This window comes from Leuresthes tenuis, unplaced genomic scaffold (genome assembly GCF_036924035.1).
Source record: "Leuresthes tenuis unplaced genomic scaffold, fLeuTen1.0.hap1 SCAF_7, whole genome shotgun sequence".
NCBI lineage: Eukaryota > Metazoa > Chordata > Actinopteri > Atheriniformes > Atherinopsidae > Leuresthes > Leuresthes tenuis.
The window spans coordinates 8,744,854-8,763,072 of NW_027325361.1; the positions used below are offsets into that span (position 1 = coordinate 8,744,854).

Sequence of the window (18,219 nt, forward strand, 5' to 3'; positions counted from 1 at the left end):
TCTTTCTTACCCAGAATGAAAGCCCAGTTGTCTCCATCCATTTTCTCTCTGAAAATTCCTTTCCTCTCATTCTTCCTCGTCTTTGTCTGGTTGTGAACTCATCACATAATCTTGTGGACAACCTCCGTCTTCCTCATACCGCCTACAGATATAGACTGAGCCTCAGATTAGGAACTTGATGCTACTTCTTGCTAACAAACACGCATACACCCACACAGATAAAGTATCCTGTCCTTGATCTGTGTCTGGTACTCAAATTCAACACCAGTGCGGTACTTGTGAATTAATGACATGTCAATGTTGCAAAAATAATCATTATTACATAGGTTTGTCATAAAATGCTGATTATATATTGTACTTTCATCACCTAAAAATCTAAATAAGCTGGGCAGCAGAGCAGCTTAGCAGTCCTCTGCTAAGTGCATCTTAAGACCAAATAAAAAGGAAATGCAACAGTAAATCATTGGAAAGTGCTCCACATGTTGGGCGTACCTAAACTAATTCATCTTCAACATGACAACAAGCTAAACGGGGAATTAATGTAAAATGTCTTGTTATGAGGAGTCTCACTCAATGATTATGCTAACATATACTAATGCTAACTGTTAGAGTGCCAGTAAACATCCCACACTAGAAGAGAGGCACACGTGTACATACACAATGATGGCATTCACATGCTGGTTGTTTGTCCTTATTGACTCAAAATGAAAGACATCAACGTCCCTGCAGACATTTCAAAGGACATATATAGTGACATGCACGCACAATCTGATCAGGTGTTGCGATAGTAGCACTTGCTTTACAAAAGCTAAGTCATTAATCACGAGAAGGAGGGACAAACAGATTGTTAAATATATTGAAAATATCTGTAACTGAGGGTAGAAAACTTACAAGGTCAATAAACAACAAACATGGTGAGCATCTCTCTCTTTGTCTTCATCATAGCACATTTGTATAACATGTTGCACAGTCAGGAGTTTAAAGAATTCACAAAAAAATTTGGAAAATCAACAACTGGATGACTACAGCATGGTAAATAATTTCCTCAAATAACATTTAAAATATTATCGAGAGTGAAGCACGTTTTGGACACCATCGTGTTGATGCAGCTGCTGGATAATTGGGAGCATGTGTACTGCATGTTGCTTGCTATCACTTTGCTCCGATGTTTTTCTGTCATTCTCAAGCGTGACATGTTGGTGATTTCTGTGTCATTTCACCAATTTGAACGTATTTTTAAGTTTCCAAACTAACGTCTTTTTTTTTTTTTCAGCCCACTTTTGGCCCCATTTTGTCTTTTCTTGTCTTGGATCTCTTTCCCCTCTGCTGTAAATCCAAAACTGCCTCAAGTAAAAGCTGAAGGATTTACAGCTGTACTAATGAAACAGTGTAGTTTGTGTTTCTTTGGATGCGTCAGTATGAAGATGGTAGCTGCAAGCTCCACCACATGTAGACCAGTCGTGCACATAAAAAAACTACTTGATGATTTCATTTAAGGTAAATCTTAGGTAATCTACCGTACTTCTGTTTCCCTGTCTCCTTATTTCACATCTAATTCTTTCTTTAAACAGTAAATAAATAAAAGCACAAATAAATATATAACAACTGATAGGTTGCCATTGCTCACTTTCACAGAGGAGAGAACAAGGAAATGCTGATCTATCAATAATACAAAACTGACAAGAATATAGCGGCATAGCTCAAGCAATGTTTACTATTTTCATACCTGAGCCCGCACATGCAACATGTAAACGATTAAACTTACTATGCAGGATAAAGATAAAGCCTCATGTTTAGAGAACAGCAGGACCTACAATCGGTTAGATGATGTGAATGTAAAAGAATACATACATGCACATGGCAGGGCTTAATTGATGGCGAAGGAAAAGGATGCGGAGCACGCTGTTTAATGACTTGATGACTTCCGTTCAGAGGGATGCTAGCTCAAGTGCTAACATAATTATCGCTCTATTCTCAAGACACAGTAACGTAATTCCAGGAAAACCCCAAAGGATTTGAAGGCAAACAGGAAAAGACACTGCCAAACCTTTAAAAAAACTACATGATATCTGATGAGTGCTGACCAGCATGATTTTTTTTTTTTTGCACAGGACATCTATTTCCTTTTCTAGCTGTGGGACTGTGGGAGTCAGAGGTCATTTTTAGAGAATTATTTAGAACTAACATTTACCTTGTATAAGAACAAATGAAGACTCTAGGATTCATGCTAACCTTGGAGAAGCAGGAAGCTAACTTTAGAGAAAGTCCCAGGATGTAAAAACAAACTCACAACAGGAGGAACACCACCCACAGCAGCAGCAAGAGTGCTATTATGGCTCTGAGAGGCCCACCCTTCAGCATACAGGAAGTAGTTGTCACAAACATGAACCACCTTGAAACACTGCAATTATACAGTCGTGCCTTTATTACATTCAGAGCTTGTTACAAGCTTTAACCAAGCAGATTTACACCGAGAAGAGAAACATCTTTAAAACTGATGACAAAAATATGCTGTTAAATACAACATCTTCCAAGCAAAGTGATGTTTTGTCAGGTAGGAAACACAAATGAGAACTTAAGTGTCGCTTTGATTATAGATTATCATTATAGGGCCTTTACCTGTTTCTTGCACCATTATGTTTTTAAACATGTATGAATTTGTTCTCGGTGTAAAACATCTGTTTTGGGTGGTCGGTGGCTTAGTGGGTTAAGCAGACATCCCATAAACAGTCCTCGATGCAGTTGGCCCCTGTTCGAGTCCCAAACCGGACGGCCGTTTGCTGCATGTCATTCCCTCTCTCTGCCCTGTTTCCTGTCTCTCTCCACTGTACTATCAATAAAGCACTGAAAAGCCCAAAAAAATAGTTTAAAAAAAACAAACATCTGTTTTGAAATTATCTAGAAGCTGACACCAAACACAGAGATTTTATGTGTTAAGTAAAATGATCACATCATATCCCAGTTCTTATCCAATCATTTACATTGTGTTGGGGTTTCACAACCTGGAGTAAACAGAGCTTTTTATAACAATTCCAAATAGTACAGCCAGGAAACTGAAGGAAAAACAGGTTAGTCTCAAACTGAGGGCTGTGACTGAGTCTGTGCACTGCACCTATTGTGTGATTTCCTGTGGGTTTACACATGTCCCTCTCTGGTGGGGGGTCGAGATGAATTATCCGCAGCTATATATGCCACTTTAGTCTGAAACTAAATGGGAAGGTACACAATGGATCAGAAACACACAAAAAAAGACATAATCACAAAAATCTAAAGCCTGCATGGACACATACAGGCCGCAAACCACCACAAAATACATGCAGGGCATTGCTCTGCTCCTGGACAGGCAGAGCAGGGGGCTGTTTAACAAGCTGCTCCAAAGGGGGGAGAGATGAAGAGACTATCAGCCAGCCAAGCAGCAAAACACACACAGAACTCACACTGCCAGCGACAGAGGAGCAGAGCGGACCAGCCCACTTCAAACTCTGAATGGGGAACCTGTGTTGCTGTGCATAGTAAGCAGAGGGGGCAATAATAAAGCACTGAGATTTAAAAGCAGAATTGGTGAATGTCAGTGGAGAAATGATGTCTCTGGCTTTTGAATACTAATACGCCACTCAGGTCCCTTGAGCTTTTATTTGTACCTGTTTCTATGTGTATTGCGCAAAAGTAGTTGGAAAAAAAACATGCTCACGTTTATAAGGCTGTGTGATATGCATGTCAGAGCATGCACAAGTGGGAGAAGAGCATGCCAGAATTACAGTGCAAAGTTGATGTGCTGTGTTGTTGAGTCAAGCTGTTCAGCAAGTATGAGAAGAACCATGAGGATCCACTGGCAGGCTGGCAGGTTAACAGACCAGGATACAAGTAATTAGTGGTACAGGAAGAGGGCTGACAGGTACATAAATAAAGAAAGAAAGAAAGCAATAAAGAAAGCAAGAAATACAGGCGGATTGACATAAAGTGTAACACACAAACAAAGAGATAAGATACGCATACTGCAAACAGACGGTTTGAAACAACTTTTTGTGAGAATGATGGGCAGAAAGATGAGGAATTAACTGCTGCTGAAGACAGACAGTAAGAGTACAATGGCTTTACAATCCTGCAATGAAGCCAAAGCAGAAAGTGCTCTAACATCAAGATGTTTAACATTATGAACGGCCTCCACTTCATTTATTCTTTATTGCAGACTTCCACAATGCCAAATATTCGCTTTGCAGTCTAGACACAGTGATGTTTTGTCAAGTTGTGCTTTAAGCTCCTATTCAGCAGCATAATTGTATGCGACACATTTAGAAAACACATTTAAAAAATTAGGTGTCGTGTCTTAAGATTTAATAGATGTGGAGTCGTCATTTTCAGAGAACATTTGATTAAATGAGGTGGTGTACATAAAGACATTTAGTCTCCCTCTCTATCACTTCTCTGCATCTACAAGCAGGAATAAATCCATTTTATTCCATCCTCCCCAACATTTATCGTACAAAATTATGTACTTTAGTTTTCCAGCCTCTAACTGGAGCCTGGAGATTCTGACAGAAGGTTACCATGAAAATGTCCCCTTGTGTCATTAACTTTGTATATAAACATAAAACTAAGGGCATAAGGGGGAAGAAAACCTTGAGACATCACCACTGACATCCCATTCCGGCCAGCGTCATTGTGTGTTTCCATGCCAGACAGTGTGTTTCATTGAGAGTGCCTGTGTCAGTGTGGCAGAGAAAAGGCAAAGCGATGGTGTCGGTTTGCATTTGAGTCTGCGAATGCTAAAATTAGGTCTGGACTGTACTGTCCAGGTGGCTGCACCATGAGCTGTCAAGTGTAACACTGGCAGTAACAATGTACCTACAGTGCATTCACAAATACATGCACTTGTGCACATTAGGAGATTTTAAGTCTGCTTTGATTTACACAAAAATAAATTTAGTAAATAAATAAATATATAAATAAACAAATAAATAGATAGATAGTAAATAAATGTTTCATCAAGTGACGAACCTCTAAAAGAATGCGGGTCAGGGAACAGCAACCATATATTAGCATGTTGGCAGTTGGTGCAGAGACATACAAAAGATGAATACAGAGACGTTGGTGATGCATCCATCCGTGCACCCACTCAAAGTCTAGTATCTAAATGATCCGCTTGGATTTATTCTAATGTCATGGGGCAGATAAGCAGAGAATATAGGATAACCAGATTAAAGAGGCAACTAATATGTCAGATTATCTGCAGATTTTTGTTGTAATTGAGAAATAATTTATACATAAAGAAAGAAGATCATTAAGATAGGAAAATACTCAGAGGTAGTGCATGCACAATGTTTGCTACGAGTTGTGAAATAATGTGGGTGCACAGTATGTTAAATGTGAAAATATAACAGCTTCTAAATAAATGCTTACTTTGAAACTAAAGTATTAAAGGTATTTTGCTATCAACCCCATCTCTGTCCATCTATTCCTCCCCAAGCCATTGTCCACCGCTCTTTATAAACAAACAGCACTCATGCTTCTCATCTCCAGGCTCCAAATAGCAACCACCAAGGACTGTGCAGCAAATGACCCTGATGCAGAGCCAGGAAAGCAGCTTTCAACATGGATTTTCTTCAAAGACACAGGGGAAAGACATATTTCAAACCGGTCTGTCCAGACTTTCACAGATCAGAGAAGGAGATATGGGACTCAAGTCCCCTCTCCAACACTTAAAGACTGTTACTTAAAGCACTCCTATTCATGTCTCAGACTTTACAGCTAAGACTTATACTTCAGCAAAAGTATGAATAATTATAAATCTGGATCTTCATTGTGCGATTGCTAACACAGTCACAGACATGGCTTTTTAAGCTCTTGAGAATCAGCAGGGTCATTACTCTAAGCTCTTTTTAAAACGCTCATACTACATTGTTTGCACATTTAAAGTTATTTTTCTTATCAATTTAACTTCAGCTTTGGTTGGAATAAGAAAGCAGCAATGTAGCTCTAAAAGAGGAAAACAGCTACATCTTAAGGATTACCTATGATGTACCTGGCAGGCAGCGATCTCTTACGTCCTTTCAACTGTCTTCACAAAATGTATGTCTATTACCCAACTAGAGTTGTCCAAACCTCTGCTAGGCCTCAGAACTTCCCCTACAAACAAACCCCAAGTCATTTCAGTTATGCTATCCTATCAAAAAAGTTCACCACAGCTGCCACAGGGAAGAAAAATATAATGTAGAAATCCTCCAATTTCCTTTATTTCACATTGATCTGACACTACCCAGAAATGTCACATGTAGTTGCCTAACTGAACGCCATTACCATAGGAAGGTAAAACTGCAAATCATGAGGAAAATCCCCCTTTCCTTTTTAAATGCAAGCTGCATTTCATGGCAGCAGATATCAAGGACACTGACTTTTAAATGATGACCAACAACCGGTTCAGCTAGAGAAGCAGCCATTTCCCATATGCTGAGAAAAAGTAAAGCTATCAGGTTTTATTCTAACCGTGAAAATAATTCATAGTGCATGCTAGCCTCTATCAGAAGGCATGCAGAATGTGGAGTAAATGGGCCTACTATTTATAAGCTCTCAAATTATTTTACAGACATTAATTCAAAATCTTACCCTGCAACAGTGTGATTAAATGTCAAAACTGTTGTATGGATAAATACTGAAATGGATACACTTTTCAATTCATAAACATCTATTTCCTGAACAAAATAAGATACTGAAATGGACACAAGAACATCTTTATTAACTCTGTCATATTTAACAGAACAATGCGAGACTGAGCTGTTGGATGGCTGCATGGCAACATCTCGAAAACTGGCCTTGAAAGATAATTGGACAGAAATGGTTTCAAGAATTATACCGAGACTCTAATTGGATAATAAGTGCAACTGTGCTTGCATAATACGGTCTGGTTTTCAAGGTTTACACCTGCTCTGGTGATTCATCTACTGTGTCTATAGACAACAAAAATAAAGACCTCATCAGTGGGTTGAATTTCTCAGCCAGGGACAATGACAAGTTAACCTTAATCAAGCATAAATCTACGGCAATCTTGTATCTTTAAGACGTGATCAAATAACTGCATTCAGGATATTCAAAGACATGCTGCCATATTTTGTAACTAGAAATATATCATACAAGTATTGTCCTTCCATTCTGAATTAGTTTAAGGCAACTGAAGTCATGTCTGTCCGTGTCTGAAAAAAATGACGGAACGCACACGAAAGGCAACATTACTGAAAACACTGCTGCAAGTTATTTGAATCTCTAAATCCTCATACAGAAAAAAAGTTTTTATCAATTCATTTAGATGATTAGGAGGATGGCCGGGCTCCAACTCTAGTCAAAAGGTCTGCTGAACTTCAAGTACACAGGAAATTCTATCTAAATGTCTCTCTCTGCTGTAGGTCATCACGTGTCTTCTGGCACAGGATTCAACTGAGAAACTCTGTTATCACTCCTATCCTAAGATTGACACGATGAGCTCTCTGTGCCCCAGTCTGTCTCATTTCCAATCACATGCTGATCTTGTCTCTGGAATGTAGTTTGTGGAGGTGAGCAGTCCAATGTAATTTACATTCAAGGGATAAGACAGCTAGATGCAGAAATAATACACTAGTGTGGTATGGATGTGCAAAACACTAAGAGTTAACCAAGCCAACAAAATGAATATCAGATAATGTAGTTTAAAGATTAAAGATGTCAGAGTTATAAAATATTCAAACTGCAAACAGCAAAAAGTCCTCATGGTTAGCTACAACGCTTACTGACATGATAAGAATCCATAAGTGTGCTCATCCAGATAATCAGTCTGATAAGGCACAAAATTTAATTCAATTAAACTCGTTTCACCTTTTTCCACATAGCACCAAATCACAACAAATGTTATTTCAAAGCACTTTAAAGATACAGTCGAATTTAAGACCATTAAAATTCAATCCAATTCATACAATGCCAACTTAAAAAAAGGTTACGTACAAAACTGTTTTTTACGTACAAAAATAATCTGAGAACACACCTCGACCAAGACTGGTTAGAAAAAAATGTAACAATCCAGATCCAGCTCAAAAAGCCAAACCAATCACATAACCTCTTTGGTGGAATTTGCTTGCTGGCAGCTCTCATTTCACAGAACACCAACAGTAAACCATGGGGGTAAAACTGTGCTATCAGTCGCATCTTTTGCTAACAAAATACATCATTTTAGATTAATTTTTCTCTAACTCTTGCAGTACTGGAGGTTTCATTCAAAGGGTTCATTTTAGCGCTTAACAGGAACTCACATTTCATTTGCAAGCGGTCAAAATAGCACAGATTTTGTCAAAACTGGAAAATCCAACAAGTGTCCGAATGCATTCCTCTATAAGTAGTTGATAAGAGGAAGAAGATAGTCAACTAAAAGCTGTAATACTGTTTGGGGCTGTTTCTGCCCATTATCTCTACACCTCTCTAATACCGTTTCCATTTGCATCTGATTATTATGAGGATACACACACAATCATTCAGGATCAAACGTGAAGAGCTATCAATTAGGCATGGATTTTTTTTTATTTTCACTTTCAACATCAAATGCAGAAACTGTACATACATGAGGCAAGTTGCAAAGGATAGTGTGGGTGTACAATGAAATGTGATTCACTGATGAGAGGATGAATGCTTTTTAGTTCACGAGATTGGTCTTTGCACTGAGTTTGAACTCTTATTGTCCTGAAAAAGGAGATGGAGAAGGATGGAGGGCGGGTCTGCAGTGAGGAAACATTTGATCCACATACACAAACACCCCAAACACCTACACAGAACGCAAACATGAGCCCACATTCTGCATGAGTCAATGATGAGTCAGTTTTCAAGAGCAGATTGGCCATTAATGATGAACAAAAACAAGTCTACAGACACGTGGACACTGCCTGTTGTAGCTGTTCATGTACCTGTTATATAGTGAAGTTTTTCCATGGTGGATGCAAGACAAAAGGCTGTATGGTCAGAAAAATTTAAATATCTTTGAGCATATTATTGTCCTCTAGAATTACAAATTTGACTCAATCTTTTGAGGCACATTTTTTTGTTTTTCATGATGATGAAGAGGACCTGTACGGATAAAAAAAATTCTTGAAATTTTGATTGATCAGCTTTGATAGTTAAACAAAAACACAAGGACACTTGAGATCATAAAGTTGAGCATATATTTTAGAACAAATAAATGGCATATCATGCTGCAGAAACTCCAAATCTGCTCTATATTAGACTGAGTGAACCTTTCCTTTATGAAACACTGTGCTGATCCTGCGGGTTACCCCATTTACCCTGCCAATGATGTGCTATATGCACACCCCACTCAATGCCAAATTCCTTTTCTGCCGGCCAATGTACTATGAAACCAATCTGATAAATGACTGTAATTCCATTCCTTAAATGCTTGTAAAAACTGAGAGATGGAGTGCTAACACAGGGATCAATTGATTACTCATAATTCATATAAATACAAAAAAAAATCCATTCTCATCTTTCCTCTTTCTGCTGAACGAGTTTGAGTTCCTTCATGTGTGCACATAAAACTGACAGGAGAGGAGAGTGATAAAGTCACTCTTCTCCCAGAAGTCCTGTTAGAAAGATAAACACACTCCGTTTTAGCTCATCAGCTCTGCTTTAACTCTCTGCAGAAAGACTGGGGACTTAAGTATGAGACCTTCTAATGGAGACACAGTCTTTAGTTTTCATTCATCTTCACAACTTTGTGGAGGGACAGTTGGAGGAGTTGGACCATCTATCATTTGAAGGAATTACATTAATAACCGTGGGACTGATATGACATATTTCCTAAACTGAAGTTTGAGTATGAGTAACTTAGCTGTAATGGGCATTTCATGTTATGTGTTCAACTGGTAAATCACTGGTGTAAAAAAATATATTAACGGAAAAATCTTTTAGTTTTGAGCCCAATTTGTTCACCTGCCTTACAGCGTGTATCTATGTATACAACCTACTAAATCACACTTTAGGAACATTTAAATGATTCTATATATAAAATCTACCGCCTATCAGTGTAAGTAGTAACATGCTTAGTAAATATAGTGCCATCTGTGAGTGTAGGAGCAGTCTTATCAACTAAAGCAGAGATAGTGTGCTTTGTTTGTTATTTTCATTGATTTTCCTTTTTTCTTTTTGCATGTAAAACTCTGAAACACCTCACTGATAGCCCTAACTGTTCCTACCCGACTTGTCTGAGCAACCATGTTACATATTTTCATAATGTCTGCCCGGTGTTAGGATAATCAGCTTCCTCGTGTGTATTTAAGACAGAGTGAAAATGCGTGTGGTGGCAATATATAGAGCAGTCTGGAAAAATGAATGCATTTTATGAAAATGACGTGATAACGGATCTATAAATGTCTCTTTAACCTTGTAAATAACAAAAAACTATCTTTGGACACAAAATAAATAAATCTATAAATCTATATATAAAGAAAAAAGAAAGACTGGAAATGGAAGTGACACAACAGATAAGCAGCCAGCTCATGACTCTCCACAGAAGCATTTGTGTGTGTGTGTGTGTGTGTGTGTGTGTGTGTGTTCTCGTCTGGATGAGGCTTGACACAAAGCTTCTATGTATCAGTTTCTCAGATGAAGCCTGGTTCATCTTCCGTGTGCCCAGAGGGGATAACAGGAAATTAAAGAAACAACTACGAAAATTAGGACAGGTTGGAGGTGGGGGGGGGGGGGGTAAAAAGATGGGACAGGACATCTTATATTCTATTGCTTGTCCTTTTCATTAAGAAAAATTCCAAAAAAGCTGGACCAAATTCCAGTGATTACATTTATGTTATATCCTCCCAACAATCCAAACTCAGTTCATTCTGGTAAAGGCAGACCGCAGACTCCCCCCCCCCGCCCTGTTCACACCCAGATTATGGGTTTGGCCAGATTCTGTTTGGAAAAAATGCCTGATCTGACTGTCTACGGTTCATAAAGACAAGAGCTTATTAAAAACCTCTGAGAGCATATTTTCAGAGTCTTCAAAAGACATGCTGTTTGTATCTAAAAGGAGAGGAGGAGGAGTGAAAAAGAGAGTGATAGAAGGAACAGGAGAGGCAGAATGAGAGAGGAGAGAAACCACGATGAACCACAAGATCTGGATCCACTTAGAGGAAACACACCATCAATTCAAGTGTCAATCTAACGCCCAGCAATCCTGTGTTCTGGAAAGGCTTATATAACCCAGGGCTACACATAAACAAACTACACTCAGTGTGTACGTAAATATCTGAAGAAAATAGGAATACAGGTCATCCTGCTGATTCAATCTGTTCACACACACCACATGCAACCACTGCAAATGCATAGCTTTCACTCATGACTCACAAACTGGTGTTAGATTCTTCCCAGCCTTTTTCAACAGCATGAAAAAAACAAGATCAACGAAAAAAAGCAGAAAGAAAGGTTAGAAATATATAAACGACCATTATGATTGCTTCTGACAGTCACTCAGACTGAGAACTATCTGCTCAGCATGTCCTTCACCTCAACACATTTTTTGTTTTTGTTCAGTCTGTGCTAACAACATTGGGGGCACATGTTGTGTAAGCCACACAAAGGCACATTCAAAAAAAAAAAAAACGTTGGTAGTGACTCCATGTTATGCAACTAACTGGTCCTTCTAAAACAACAATGCAGGGGATTCCTGCTACCACAGCCGCATTACTCAAGCAGTTGCATGTACACACAGACGGCAGAACAAACAAGAGCATGCACGGCTGCAACGCTGCTCTGCTCGTCTCTTCTGAGTCTCTGCGCTGCCTGGAGCTGGGTTACAGTCCGCTACAGCCCCCTCCCTCTTTGGCTCACAAGTTTGAGTCTAAATTTCTTAAGGAAAGAAGCCTCAAATGATAAGATGGCTTTGTTTGAAAGCGAAGATGGAACATTTCTGTGTCGGCAGATTTCTTTTTACAGTGCAATAGGAACTGAAGTACGTTTGCTGGTCAGTACGCACACGCGCTAACTAAACATCGCATGTTGTGGACTACACGACCTACTTTTTAAAGAACGATAAATATCAGCTGTAAATTCAGTCAGAAAATGCAGAGTCATTACAAATTGTATGGTATATAAAATACATTATATATATATATATATATATATATATATATATATATATATAGCTGAATAAGACTAAACATGAACTTTAATTCAAGGACATAAGTCCAAGGGAGCCTGAATGGATGCTGATTTTGCTTGATTTTTTGGCGATGAACAAATATCCATGAACCAAAAAAATAAAATAAAAAATCAACTGTATTTTTCATGATAGTAAATAAAACTATCTCCAGAATGAGTTCAGATTCTGAGAAAACAAATCTCAGCATGAGCCTTAGGAATTTGTCAAAGATTCTGCAATGTGTTTAGAGAAAATCATGAAATCAAACAACCTTCAAACGTAACATACGTATTCTGTTGATGCTCAAAGGCCTAGTTAGTCCAAGCCAAACTCAAAAGAAATAAGACTAGAAGAAGTTGTTAGTGGTTAGCAAGAGGAAAAGTAAAAGGGAGTATCTTCCTTCTCCGCCATCCTCTCATTTAATTTGACCAAATTAGACTAAAGCCACAGAATTTTTTATGAAAGGATAGGAAATGGTCACATAAGAATCTCAGTCTTGTCTCTTGTTTGTGTCCTTTCTAAGCCTTTATCAGGTTATTTCACCCTATTCAGACCTAATGCTATGTATGTGTATGGCATTTCCCATGCTTTGCAGGGGTTATTACAGCACAAAATCAATAAAATGGATTGACGGTGTTACATCAAACAAGTAAAACATCACACTAAAGACAACGCTATCGTCACATAACATTATCTAAACATCTCTACATCGAACATGAGATACTATGGTCATGGAGAGTTCAGCGGCAGCAAACCGGCCGGTGAATTAGTGATACCAGTTGAGCTGGTTTAAACTCAGCGTGTTCCAAGCTCTTGTTTGATAAATATTCTCAGGGAAAACACAATCATTCCCCAGATGAATGATATAATTCTCAGAAAATAGTTTTGAATGATGTTGATATAAGATTAGCTAAAAAAACAATACAAACAGACACAGCTAACACCTCTTTCAGCCCCGCTCTGCAGTGTCTTACAGTCGGACTGCAGATGACAGGTGCTTTGTGCTGTGTGGTTTAGTTTCAGTGATGTTCACTTTTTCTTTCAGTTGCAGATCTCAGTGTACCTCTAGGACCCAAGTTTCCCTTCCTTCTCTTTCTCTTCCCTTCTGTCTCGCCCTGCTGATATGGTGAAAATCAATGGGTCCTCTATTCTGTGGTCTGGTCTGATGTCGGCTAATGAAATCTTATCTGCTATGAGTCATTCATCTGATAGTTGCTGGGGCAGTGACAGGCAGGGGGATCATCTAGCATCACTTATGATCTCACAAACACGTACAACTTTATGGGTGAATTAATTTTTGCAAACATAAATGTGTTGAGTGCAGGAGTAAATATTGATAACTGTAGTAGCAGTCCAAATTTAACTGCCTATATTAAACTAGCTGTAGAATATAATGTATTGCATTGACACACTTTACTCCGTAAAAGTATTTATATTGCATGTATTTAGATTAGATATCACAAAGCCTTTCACAATAAAAAAAAGACAGAGGCAGAACAGAGTTCTAAAAAAGATTAATCGAAAAAGATCGGCCTCGAGCTATTTTTAGAGGTATGCACAGTTTTCACAGATCAGAGTTGTGCAGACAGGAGAGCTACCTTTACTTTATTCAATACCTTTAAATAAAAATGAAAAAAGGTCTGCCTTCTGCTTCAATGTATACTGTGATGAGATTACTTTTTAACTTACCTCACACATATGTATCAGTATCATACAGTTAAGTATTACCAAGGGCTAAGCCAATCACAGCCAAACCAACTCTTAGATTACTCCATCCAGTACACAGTGTTTGCGATACTTACATGTAAAAAAGTATTTATGTATTCTTTCAGCCCACAGATCTATAGCCCAATGTTCATGGAATCAATAGACATATGGTGTGGGACTGATCATTCATCTTGAATGGGAACAAATCAAAGAAGGTGATTGTGGATTTCAGGAGGAGCAGGAATAAGCTGAACACTACTTCCACACTGAGACAAGAGGCGGTGGATATATATGTGTGGAGCAGGTGGTGGAGGTGGTGGAGCATCACAAATATCTGGGTGTTCACCTGCAAAACTGACTGGACTGGAAATGCAACACTGAGGCTCTCTACATGGAGGGATAGAGTTGACTGCTTGCTGAGCATAACTTAGTTCCTTCAATGCTTGTACCAAGATGCATGACATCACGTACACATAATATCAAGCAGGACGGACATTTCTCTTTGCAGTCAACTTTCAGAGCAGCGGCATCCGAACCAGTGACGCAAAAAAGAGGCTGTGCTGGGGACTGCTCTGGAGCCCCAACGTTAATTGAGGAAATAATAATCTTGCACAAGCTGCTCAACACAATAGGCAACACTGGAAACCCGTTACACATCACAATAAATAAATAAATGAGACTGTCTTCAGGCAGAGGCTTCTTCAACTGCACTGCAATAAGAACAGACGTTCATTCATGCCCACTGAAATGACCGTATATTCTAACATTCTGTGCCTGGAGAGCGAACTCTTTCTTTATGTGGAAATTATAATGCATCTACCTTTCACTTATATTCACAATAGTACAATGCAAGAATATAATTTACCCTCTGGGACTGAAAAGGTATTATTCAACTCAGTCAATGCAGTCTTACTACACAATGGCTAATAAACGTTGTTCCACACCACAAAATGTAGCAGTCTCACAATAAAGAGAGAAAAAAATAGAACCTGATTACAATTTTTTAAAAAGGGTAAAAACTCTTTACGCAACTACATTTGACTTGAAGAGCTTTTGACATGTCTAAGCTTTCCAGAACATTAAACTGTCACAGTGTTTATGTTTTCCACTTTCAGCGATGGCACTTTTTGCTTTCACTAGCAATTAGTTGACACCCACTGCATGAGGAATGAATCATTTTGCTAGTAAATGTGCGTACCATTCAAAGAAAGTAAATTCAAGAATGTGTCATAAAGTTGCAGGACACTGCTTTGTACAAATGAGTTGTTGCTCTGTTCAATAATATCTGAAAAAAAACAAACATACAAAAATAAAACACCACGTTAGTTACAATTAAAAACATAATCTGCACATCATTATGAAAGAACTGCTCTTCTTTTACACTCAATCCTTAACTCTTTCTCTCTCCATCCCCCAAACCTTTCAATTCCTCTGCCATCGCTACATCTTTCCACCCACCCAGTATCAATGTAAACACCGTTAATCTCTTCCTGTGGCCGTGTCTCTGCGTCACTGTGCCCGTGTATACTCAGCTGATTGGAAGTGACATGTTTGCACTGGTATGGCTTGTAGCCACAAAGCACAAGTACACAAGAAGCGTTTGATCCAGACAAACCCATAGAGATGGCACTGAAGGTATTCCTCACACGTACCGATGAAAGCAAAGCATTTCTAATAAATCTAATGCTGATCGTAAAATTGAAGAAGAAAAGGAAAACTGAAGCCTAAAAGGAAACATCAAGAGACGTATGTAAGTAGTCCTTGTTGTATGTCACTTCATTATACGGTATTTAATGCCAATATCTCTCCAACTGATGGTCAATCAAACAGGTCAACACTGTTAAATTTCTCCCGCTAAAATATAAAAAAAATACATTGGAGGGTTTCAAGGCATTTTTTAAAATCAAGGAGCAAAGACTTCTTCCAAAAACAAGGAGGAAACAAGTCAGAAAGAAAAAAATTTGAAATGTAGAGTAGGCTTGTAAAAAAAAGATGCATTTTGAGACCATTATCGAGATGCACTAATGCGACTTGGAAATAAACACCTCATTTTTTTATTTTTTTTTAGTATTTATGAAACAGCTGGAGTGAGCAGAAATCTGTGTGTGCACACGTCTATCCTGTGTGAGTGAAAGCCTGTTTCACTGTCATAAAAACAAGGGTGGGGACGATTAAATTGGGTTATCATTCCTGGGCAACTTCATCTCTCTGTTAGCTGAGCAACTGCTTGTCACCCCCGGTTTGCTTGGACCTTAGAACTAAGGTGTATTTCTCAAAAGAAATGTGCATTTAGACACAAAAGTTAATAGTGTGGCTATATCATATTTTATAGGTAAAAATAGAGCAAAGAAGGAAACACTGCTTATTTCATGTACCATAAACTTGTTTAAAGACGCAGAAGCAGATCCACCGAACCGGAACACCCTGATTGATAACATTTTTAGTTATGTAAAGTGAGTTTAGCCTACAGAAATGCCAAACTGATGTTTTAGCTTAAAGAAAAGGATTGATATTAAGGAATTCATCTAATTATTTGGCATAATTTAGGTTTTCTTATAAAGAAATGTTTTAATTTTCCTTGGTATCGGCATTAAGTTTGAATTTCTAGTATTGTGACAACCTTAATGCAGACCTGACAGGGTTTGACAATGAGAGCATAATTATCAGCTCCTTCAGAGGGAAAAGCTTACTGATCAGCCAAAATGTGAAAACTACAGACAGTTTAAGAGATTAAAGGCTTGTTTACATTTGTATGAAGGGATCTATCTGCATTGCTCTCTGCAGCAACAGACTGCAGTCCTCCAACAAGTTAAAAGCACAGAGGCTTCAGATATAGCACATACGTTGATGCAAATGCTGACTGGCTGAAAATGAGCTCAGGCTGGGAGGGGCCAACAAACACCAATTTCATAAAAAAGAGGGCAAAGAGCCAAAAAGCCATAAATAGCAAAGAAGCACAGGTGAAAAACACAGACAACAGCTGCAATGGAAAATTTTCATTATTTAACACTTTCATTCCACAACAAAGCAGTCCATTGTCCACTTTGAGTTCTGTGTTTTCCACAGCAGACTTAAGCTAAATGACCAACAACTGCATCCACAAAACCAAGAGCAGCACACAGCTCAAAATCTTTCACATATTGTAGAAACTGTCTCCAAGTGGCATCAAAACACTGTAATATGTAGACATGCGTTTGTGAAGCCTGCAGTATTTTGTTCCAGCCCAAATAATCAATCAATCAAGTTGTTGCAATTCAAAGTTCTGGGAGGAGGAGGAGGGGGGGGGGGGGGGGGGGGGGGGGGTTGCATCACAAAATTCACATGGATGTTACTTTGACACATGCAATGTTCCTAAACATTTTCGCAGACCAGTCACATCCCCCAATATGGCAACAGCACTCCCCTAAGCAGCCCCCCTGTGGTGTTCATCCAACCTCCAAACTCCCCAGATACCAATCTGGGATCTTATGGGAGGCAAGCCCAATCCAAAAAGAACCCATCCCACAACCTCCAGGGCCCAAATGATTTATCACAAACATCCTGGTACCTGGTACTCAAGTACAACCTCAAAATGTCTTTATCCACATCCTGACTGATCATGAGCGTCTACACAATATTAGACAGGTGGTCATAATATCATTGCTGGTGTATATATCTTTCTGTTGTATAACATCAATATTCCTTTAATTCCACATTGCAGTTCGTGTAACTTTCTTAGCTGTTGAAAGGTATACAGAGAAAATCAGAAACTGAGGTGACATGAGGTGATTGGGTACTCTCATCAGTGAATGAGCATGAGTAATCATTTAATGAGCGTGTGCACCTATGTTTATCTCAAACATGAGAAGAAGACCATGTTAATTAATTCACCCTAACTGCAACATAATTTCATGTTGTTTATTTATTAAGTAAAGTAAAGTGATTGAGCCAAACACTAAGAGTCAGCTTGGGAGATGAATACATTATGTAGAGAAGCACATCAATATTAAATTGCCAAATAAAGCCAACTTCCCAGAGGCCTTTTCTGGTATGTCTGTCTAGTCCTTTAATAATATGAAAGATAGAGGGGGAACAGAAAAGAGAACCATTGCAAGTCAGGGGAAGACATGGAATAAAATACATTCAAAGAAAAGAAAATTAGATGCGTTTCCAGAGAGTAAGGGGGAGGACAATGGAAATGGCAGGAGTGAAAACTCAATGCACCGTTTATCAGCTTGCACGATGTGAAGAAACGTCGGTTTTCATCCATTTTTGGAGAGATGGAGTCATGACAAAGAAATATAATATGCTTGGAGCAGCCATTTTGAAACATGCTGGGAATAAAGTGACAGAACAAAAGTGTTGATGAAAAGATTAAAAAAAATAATAAT

The 18,219-nt window shown here is 38.6% G+C and overlaps 1 protein-coding gene across 8 annotated transcripts in view; it reads right to left on the bottom strand.

Annotated features, from left to right (window-relative positions):
- Positions 1–18,219, bottom strand: part of sgip1a (SH3GL interacting endocytic adaptor 1a) — a 57,051-nt gene that overhangs the window by 30,997 nt on the left and 7,835 nt on the right. The gene's annotated exons all lie outside the window — the stretch shown is intronic.